Source organism: Aythya ferina, assembly GCF_964211825.1.
Source record: "Aythya ferina genome assembly, chromosome: 2".
NCBI classification, from domain to species: Eukaryota; Metazoa; Chordata; class Aves; order Anseriformes; family Anatidae; genus Aythya; species Aythya ferina.
The window spans coordinates 10,813,588-10,823,344 of record NC_140297.1 but is presented as its reverse complement, the minus strand read 5'-3'; the positions used below and the strand labels follow the sequence as shown (position 1 = coordinate 10,823,344).

Below are 9,757 nucleotides of genomic sequence, written 5' to 3'. Positions count from 1 at the left end.
TGGTTCCAGCTGCCTGCCCACCACCACCTCATCCATGGCTAAGTAGATTTGCCTTGGTGGAATTAGGAACAAGAGTAATTTTGTAATCTGGTTGTTTAACACTAGCTGAAAAGGATTATCCAGCTGGATTTTTATTTTTAAAGAATCTGATTCCCAGGGCAAATCTAATCACCTGAGGGGGAAAACCCACATCATTTAGTTGCATGACATTTGGCCTTTCAACCAGCAAATAGTAGCTACCTGTGGCAACACTGGCAAACTCAACACAGCCTCTCCTTTCTGCAGATGGATCCTTTTTTTCTGGAATTCAGTCAATGAGATTGAATTGTTTTAATTTGATGCAGCAAGAACTGTTCTGTGCCAAAGTCTGTGCCAAGTTCTAGCATCACCTGAGGTTTTAACAATCTTAGTGACAAAAATGTTTGTGTTTGTAATCTAAGAGCTGTTAATGAAACATGATTGTAATGTGTAGTCTTTAAATGAAATATGATTGTAATGTGTAGTCTTAATGAGTTTCTTAAAAAACACAGGATAAGGGAAACCGGCGTGTTGGAAGAATATTTAAGTTCATGGAGGAAGCATATGGAAACCCATTTTGTTTGGTAAGCACAATCATATCAAAATGTAATTAAAAAGGTACTGGAAACCTTTTTAAAGAATTGTATTAACTTCAGAGTTAATCAGTTACATGAGCTGGGGCAGGCCCCAGCTCAGGAGCCTGAGTCAGTGGTTAGGGGAGCTAGGGATGCTTAAGTCAGGCAATGACCAAGCAGGCAAGAGGATTTGGGTTGTAAATCTGCCTTAACTTTTGTGCTTGAAGACATACAGCAAGACTGGTTAGGAAAGATCAATTTGTCTCTAAAATTAATTATAATTAATTAATTAATTTCTTCCTAAAAGAAAATATGTTGTGAGTCAAAACACATTGCTTGGTTCTTTGCTTCTTTGTTTAAAAAATAACCATACTTCTGACTGTCATCAGTACAGCAATATTCATAATTGAAAGTGACAGTCTGAATTCATTCGTGGGTCATATGAATATACTGTGCACATCGAGGAAAATTATGAAAGAAATAATCTGGATAGAAGTGGTTTTCTGAAATTTGATGGCAGCAATCACACTTAATCTGGACAGCTGCTGCTTTGCTGCTGCCATGGGATGTGGTAGTTGCTTCCCTTCTGAGGGCACAAGATAAAAGAAAGCATTCAGTATCACTGATCAAAATGTTAAGTTTGACAGCTTCTGTAAAGATGCCCTGTCAGAGCCTGTCAGTAACAGGGTAAGATAATCTGGGGCACAAGCCAATAAGACAAAAATGGAAAAGAGAAGACGAAAAGCAGGCTCAGTCCTGATATCTAGGAGACTATTTGGTTCTATATACATTACCACAGTGATGTCTGCACACAATTTATCTGTTAAAGCAGGCATTGTTTTTTTTTGACAACTTTAATATCTAAACAGATATTCAGATTAAGTTGTGTCTTTTATCTTTCCTTTGAATTATTTATCAGATTTAGCTGCTTTTCACTGTCCCTATGCATTTATTTTCTTCTATTACTAAAACTGTTACAGTCTCCCAATCTAATATGATTTTATAGCTTTTCCACCTTTCAGTTAATGGCAACTTTTAATTTTATTTTTTTTTCTTTAATAAATCCAAATTTGGTTCAGAGGAGCCTTTTTTAGTTTGAAATTGATGTTATTCTAAATGTGCTGTGAAACAGAATCCACAATGATCTTGAAAAACTCACAGTCATACTCTTGCTAGGGGTATCCTGCAGAGATAGGAAAGCCAAAAGAACAGAATATTTATTTATGTATGTATTTATTTTATTGTCTATGCTTCTGGATTTGTGTTCAATTTAGGAGAGTGAAGTGTTTCTCTAGGTGTATAGACTTCTAGCTTCCATTGGACTGGACCATTGAAAGCATCCAACAGTGTGTTATCATACCAACTTGCATCTTCAAAATATAATCAAATACAGCTTTCCCAGTAGTCAAACTGGAAATAAATCTAAAGTGGGGAAAAAAGGGCTTAAGACCTGGACAAAATACAGTTCTCGAACCACATGTGCCTGGGTTCATATAAGGCAATGGTTCCCTGCTATTTAAATTCCTCGTGGGATCTTGTTGGGGGTGACAATGAAGGTTCTTCTGCTCTTCTGGCAGCTGGAGGAGCCCTTCACAGGGCAGATGTCCCAGGTGGTGATGTGGCAAGGCTCTGTCTTGTCGCTGCTGCTTCTCTCCCTTCCCCACCCCTGCAAAGGCAGAGGGGAGACTCCCACATGTAGTCACCCTCCTGGAGAGCAGATTAATTGCATTCTTGGTTGCAATTAAGAATTAGGTAACCTGCTTTGTGAGGCTAGTGGAGTTGTTCCAAATTCACAGTTCGTAAGGGATACCAGAAGTTGGACCTCTCATTTTCAAAAAAATTAGTTATTTGAACTGCAGTCTGCATGTTACCGCATTGTGCATGACAGCTTGATACTGGTAAAGCTGGTATTTTTTTGCAAAGGTGTCATGAGAACAACAACTGACTGAAATTCAGATATTCACTGTTAGGCTATAAATTTGTGGGATTTTTCAGTGTTACTTTGTATTACCTTTTGCTTGAACAAACACTTGCACATGATGAATTTTGACAGAATCAGTGAGGATATTCTGAAAAGCAAAAATTATTTACCTCTCACGGCCGACAGAGTAATGATCCTTCTCTCTGTGCTGAATTCAGCACTGTGAATTCAGTCTCTTGTGCTTCTGTTCTAGCTGGGAATCAAAACAACACTGTGGCTTTCCAGCCCAAGCAGTTCTGGCAGGGAGCTCTTCGCAGGGTTTTCTGTGGGAAATCCGTGGGAATTTGTGCAATCTCAGCAAGCATTTGGCAGACGTGAAGTCAGTGCCATGCTCTGCTCTTTCTGCTGTTCCACCACGCTCTGAAAGGTGGGTGTCAGGAGTGGAAATTTAGAAGATGACATGTCTGCAATCTTAATAAAAAGTAGGGTAATATTTTACTGCTGTTTTTAAGATATAATATACCAGTATTTTCATATAAAGAGAATACATGTGCTAAGATGGAAACCTCAGTATCCAGGTCAGTGAAGTTATATAAATGAGTGTCTGGTGTTGCTGGTTCTTGAAAAGATAACTGTGGAGACCAGTGGTAGATAGTCACCTTTGTTGCCAGTAGTTTCTTAGTGAGGCAATCATCCTGGCCTGGAAGATGCTACTTATTCTGTTGCTATAGTCTTTGGATGCCTTAAGTGACCTTCTTATGCCTCTGCAGGGAAGTTATTTAGAGGAGACACAGAGCAGAACATTATAACTTTGCAAGGTGAGTTTAATCAACAAAGAGAAAATTAAAAAAAAAACAAGGGGGGGGATGTCTTCTTTTGATCATTCCATATAAAGTTTGTTGACATTTAAAATTGAGAGTTAGTCCTCTAAAAGCAACCACTATGAACCTCCCTGAAGTCTTACTGGGACTTCTTACTTCCTCCAGCTCAGTAATACACCGGCAGGTACCTGGCACTGTTACTCACAGGGCAGAATCAAATCTGGCTGCCATGGAAAAGTATTGATATAGCAAGAGAGAATGACTTTTACATTGCCTTTAATAGCCAATAATAGCTACTTAATTGTCTTATCTATTTTTAAATACAAAAGCACATCTACCTAAGAAAGAAAAACAGCTGACATTCCTCCCGTACATCCATTACTGTATGCTCTGAGTTGCCCTTATTCATAGCAACCTGAGATCACACTGTTTGCCTATGATTTAAATGAAAAGAAATGCCTAAATGTAGCCCTTGGAGTCATTTCAGACTGACCTCTTTCTGTGTGGTGAGGATATCATTTTGTGATCCAGATTTATGTGAGGTATGATTGCAGCCAGAAAACAGCAGCTTGGCCACAAGTTTTCAAAAGCAGTCAGTGATGGGAGATTTTTTAGAGCCTGAGCAAATTCAAGCTGCTTTAATGGGACCTGCTTTTCCAGAGCTCACATTTGTTTGTCTTCAGTGATGTGAAGGTGCCCAGCTTCTCACTCCCAAAATTCACGGGGTGGTTGAGGTTGAAAGGCACCTCTGGAGGTCATCTGGTCCAACCGCAGTTTGGAGCACTCCTCAACAATTTTCAGACTGTTGAGATGATAGAAATTGGACCTTGTTTTCACATCTTAAGTTGCCTTGAAGGTGAAACTTTGGCTCCTAAGCTACACAGTAATTTTGAACATTTTCATGCCCTGCTCTCCTGCGAGGAGGTGGAACAGCAAAGGCACGTCACCGTGGATCAGAATGCATCTCCCTACAGAGGAACACGTGCATCTGAGTCTCCCTTGGGCTGAACTGTTCTGTGCTAAAGACTGCTTCCAAATGACCGCTGTAAATAGCTCTTAGTTACTGGTGCCAGAGAGGACCTCCATATGGCATTTCCGAGTTGCATCATTTCCTTGTGCTCTGCTTGCTGTTGGGATGTTGCAGCACGGCAGCTCCTAGGTGATGCTCCAACCTTTTAATGACACTCAGCACCATGCACAGTGTTGTCTTCATGTTTCTTATTTGTTTCAGCCTGTCAAACCCCCGCAGGAAGAAAAAAAGCTTTTGAGACTTGGGTCTAATGCACTTTGTTTCTCCTTCTGAAAAGTAAATATTTGTGTAACAATCTACAGAACTCCTAAAGCAACTGTGAAATGATCTCAACATAAGATCTCATGAATGGATTCAGGACATAGGAAAACAACCATCAAAATCTTGTCTACTCTACTTAGACAATATTCCAAACTGGAATTATGGATAAAACATCTGTCCAGGAAAATACCACCAAAAATTCAAGCCTGAAATATAGCTGTAGAGTACATAGCTGTACCTGTTGTGCTGCTGGTGAGAAAGTTTCAGGGGATACAGCAACCACAGTGGTGCTGGGCAGCTGTCGCTGTCCCTCCCGTGAGCAGCACGTTCCCGATGTGCTCCTGTGTTTACTCCAGTTCAACTCCTTAGTTTGCAGAGCCTGGCTTTTTCCCAGCCTCGTCCCTGCCCTTGGAAGGCTCCAGCAGGTCTCTGACCTCCAACTACCTTTTCTGGGCTATTTATAGCACGCCACCTAGGGAACATAAATGCAACAGATATGTACATCAATATTTTGAAGAATGACTTTGATTTTTATTTACATTCATGTTAGTTCAGTAAGTCATCTGGCATCAGTTAGACTTTTCTAATCAGGCTCCCTTTGCACCACATTTATCATATTGTCTACCCCAGTTCTGTTTTCCTTTTTCTTTTCCTTGCCATTCCTGATTCACTCTGTGCTCCAGTTTTCCATTCAGCTGTCTCCTTTGTTTGGAAAAAATGTAGCCCAGGGTATATTCTTTCTTCAGAGTCATTTGTTACTAGGAAATATGCATACAGATTAGTTGGAAAGTAGACCCCAAGTCTGTCTTAGTATGCTTGTTTGACTTCTTTCAACGTCCTGTGTACAGGATGTCTTTCTTGTAGATGCTGTATGGTCTTTTGTTTCAACACCTCGATTATTGTGCACTTTGCTCATCCTCAGTTCATTTCCAGCCTTGCCGTTCTGCTTTGTTTCATGTGTCTGCACTTCTTGCCCTTTCATCTGCCCTTCTAGATACAAATTTTTGGTTATATCTGACTTTGGTTTTTGACTATTCCAACTTCTCAGACAGTCTCCTCTAGTTTGATTCCAGACTCTGAATACTGCATGTGTAAAAATGAGGAAATACTCAAAGGAGTAGATGCAAAGGGAGCGAAGGACCCTTCACTGTTATTTTTTATTTTTTTTTACTGCCTAGCAATAAAAAGTGAAAAATAATACTGTACATATATATAGCATTAATAACAGTATGTCATCATTATCTCAAATTTTACTGCGCCCTTATAAAAAAGTATATGCTTCCACTGTGCCGTGAGGCACTATAATAGACTCCATATTCAGTTCTTGTTTTTTATAGCCTGTGAATAGTACATAATGCTTCTCTTCACAGATAGATGCATTCTGCAAGCATTTAAGTGCTTAACTGGTGGATTCACTTGTACCATGCTCAGCCAGTATCCTGTTTGTACAGAAGTAAAGCTCAGTGATGCATTCGTCAGTATTTAGAAAGTCACCAGAGAATAATATTTAACCACTCTGACTGGCTTCATTTCTACAGCTGGAACTCCTTGATATTGAAAAAATAATATTTTTCTTCCTTCAGCTAACAACTAATTTATGAAACTCTAAGTTGTGGTTCTTGCGCGGACACAAAGAATCTGCTACCAGCTACTGCAGCCGCTGAAATAGGGGATACACATCGGGCGCCTACTCTGTTCCCCTCTCCAGACTTCCAAATGCCCTAAAACTCTAAACATAAAGATTTGTCATTTCAGATGCTCATGCATGACATAAGGGATTATGATTTATTCTCCTACTGTTGATTAGGTAGGTTTTAAGCATTTTTGGCTACTATTCAGTGGAAATGTTTAAATAATGAAGAAATTAGGATGGCAAGTACCCGAAGCTCTGTGTTTTTTATACAGCCTCACAAACTGCTGTATCACACCTCATTTGGATCTGCAGAAATTAGATATTGCACCATGGGTACTCCACAAATGCCTCACAGAGATGGCAACATTCAACACAAAAAACATAATAAACAGCCAGGGTATCTGACTAAGCTAAATCTACTACAGTCAATTGGAATGGTAAAGCTAACTATTTGGCAACTTGCTGGTGGTTGGATGTAACACCAAATCTACTGTTTCAGGCTAAAAAGAAAAAAGAAGAAGAAAAAAAGGCATAAATAATACAGAACCCAAAGGAATCAAAAGACTGGATTTTCTTAAGTGTCATAGTACAGTGGTTATGGCTTTCTTCTTTCCAAAATGTCAAAATAACATACTAAAATTCTGTTTCACCTGTGTAATCTATTTTTTAAAATGTTAAAAAGACACTAATAAGGTATGGAAAGAAAGTTCTATAGGTTATGTTGACACCTGCAAGTAGTGTAGATAATGAGAGCAGATAAGTAACGTAAACTTACACCATACACATTTCACTAGGTTTTGAGTTGGGCTGAACTGCCCCTGTGGTTTGGAGCCCAAGAGTGTGCTTGGAGTCATCTTCTGGTTTCATTGAAAGGAAAGTCTTTATGCTCTCAGAGATCTTCGTGTGAAGTGAATAGAATCACAGGAAGTGGTAACAAAGCACCATTCTGATCTGGATTAAAGTACTAACATGTGTGTGATCTTAGCCATAGAAATTCATTGGACCTTCTTGTAAAATAAACCATCATAGACTATTCTTGCTGTAATTGGACCTATTTTCTCTCTAAACATAGTACCTTGCTATTCAGTGGCTTGAGAAGAAACTTGTACCTTTGTGAATTTAAATTGCTGTTTTGTAGAAGGTGTAAAATGTAAATGCTTTGCTTCATCCCATGTCAGCCCTCAGAATAAGTTTAAAATGTCTACTTATGCAGGACGAATGCTTCTCTAGGAGCAGCCGTGAAAAATGTGTCTTTATGAAAGTTTGTGGAGCCTGTATAGTCAGTCTTATCTTGCAGTAATCTCTGAGCCATCCATTTTCCAGGCCCAGAAAGTCCAAGCTTGTGCACTTGCTTTACCTGCATTAGCACATTATTAGACCCTGACAACGGGTGGCACATACTGGCCCATACTGGTCCATGCTGCTAACTGGAACCAGTCTTTCCTGTCCTTGGACCTACATCTACACCTTGCCTAGGAGAGTGCTGGGCCAAAATCATGCTGCTAATTTAACGCCCTAGCCTTGTTAGCTATGTCTCTATTGCTAATGAAGCAGGGCCAGGGGATAGGACCCCAGCACTGCATTTCTCCCAAACACTGTGCTGTAAAGATTGGCCTGGCATGACTACAGCTTCTCCCAACTGTTTCCACACACTGTGTAGGGCGTAATTCAGACCAGAGCAACTCCCTGCTAAGGGGACTGGATGCAGATCGTAGTAGCTCTCTGATAGGTGGCAGAGAACTGAACTGGTCCCTCAGAGCCAGCAATGGGCTGTACTATTTACTGCTGTAGATATACCAGTTATTTTACACACATAGACATAACCTCAGTGACCTGTTCTATTTAGTGCTTTCTGCTAGGCTGCTGTGAGTAGCAGCCCTCATGCAAATGGAAATTCGTCAAAATGAGAAAGCATCCTGCTCCCCAGCCAGGCCAGAAGAACACGATAAAGTATGATACATCCACATTTGTTTTCCTTTAACCACCTCTTCCCTAGCCCAACACTCATTCTCCCCTTCAGATTTCAAGCCTTCACAGGAATGTTCTTCCATCATTGTGACCAGCATTTTGGGGACAGCTAACCTTAACTTTAGCTCTCCTGCATGGGACAGCCATGGTCCAGGGATAAAGGTGGTTGTGTGCTGGTGGAGAGGAGCACATGGGGGGAGCTGGAATACTCTGGAATACTGAGGGAGCTCCTTCAACTGGCAGGGCTACTATGACATTCTGCCTTAAATTGTTGCCCAGGAACATCCCATAATTACTGTCTGCAATGTTGATGTCCACCGGGGAACTTTGTTTTCCTGCCAGCAGTTCATTTGTAAAGAGGGGATATGGGACAGGAGGAGGGAGAACATGTGCTTGCACCCGCAGCAGCAGTGATACCTCTTCTATCTTCTCCCACTGGTAGGAGACTGAACTGCTGCAAGCTTTTATTAGCAGACCTTAATCTTCTTTCAGTTTTCTAATAGTTCCCACAGTGGTTGTACCTCAGGGCATAGCACACACTGATCTGCACTGGTTTTATTTAGAAGAACAACCTTTCCTTCCCCTGTGGAGTCCCTCTTTTCCCTCTTATCTCAGTTCAGAAAGAAACAGGGACCAGGAAAATGCAGGAAAACAAAATGTGACTGAAATTAATGCTCAGAGTTGCTGAGAAAAACAGATACTTCCAGACTCTATTAAATGCATTATTTGTTTCTCTAGAAAGCTGAATTTGATGAAGTCTCAAGTTCCATCATCTTTAAAGTGTTTTGCTCAATTCCCCAGCGAGGACAGAAAATGGCCAGAACATGAGGCTGGTTTGAAAAGCTAGCAGAACATGTCTGCTGCTCAGAAACAAGTTCCCACTTTTCCCCTGCTTCAGAGGGAAGAGACCAGCGTCCTTTCCAGCCATGTCACAGCCCTGACTCACTGGAAGTTTCTTGGAAAGCAAGTCCCAGTTCTGTTTGTTCGTACAAGTGACCATTGCGCAACGTTCTGGCAATAGAGTTAATAATGCATTTCTTTACTATTTTTTCTCATTGTGCTGTTTTCTCTATTATCCTTTTGTCAGCTGTTTTGCTTTTTACTCATCCTTCAAAATCTGGACATATCGTTCTTAGTTTTCCTGTGAGTGCATGTTTTAGGTTCTCCTTACGGGAAACGTGATTGTTACTCCAATTTGTTTTCCTGACAAACTGAAGTAGTGTCTCTGTACATCTTCACTGCTATAAATTAAAATCACTGGCTGCATTAAAATAATTTTATTCTATTTTATGCCTTTTGTTTCTGATCTAACACTAGACCATACTTTTATCTCATTATAAGACTTATGCACCTTCAGTTAAACCTGATTCTAATGACTAAATTGCAGTTTTAAATCTAAATGTTAGTTAAATTCAGACTGATTTTTCCTCTTCATTTTCTTCTTCCATTTAGTTCAACACATGCCCTGCAATTGGCCTGTGGGATCTGTTATTCCTCTATGTGCCTCAGCTGAGCAGAGGTGACAGGTAC

General features: G+C 40.3%; 1 long non-coding RNA gene across 1 annotated transcript; it reads left to right on the top strand.

Annotated features, from left to right (window-relative positions):
• Nucleotides 1-530: 530 nt before the first annotated feature.
• Nucleotides 531-9,512, top strand: LOC311430939. Its single transcript, XR_014689125.1, has 3 exons — nt 531-602; nt 8,106-8,209; nt 8,966-9,512. It is a non-coding gene; the product is annotated as an uncharacterized lncRNA (long non-coding RNA).
• Nucleotides 9,513-9,757: the final 245 nt, after the last annotated feature.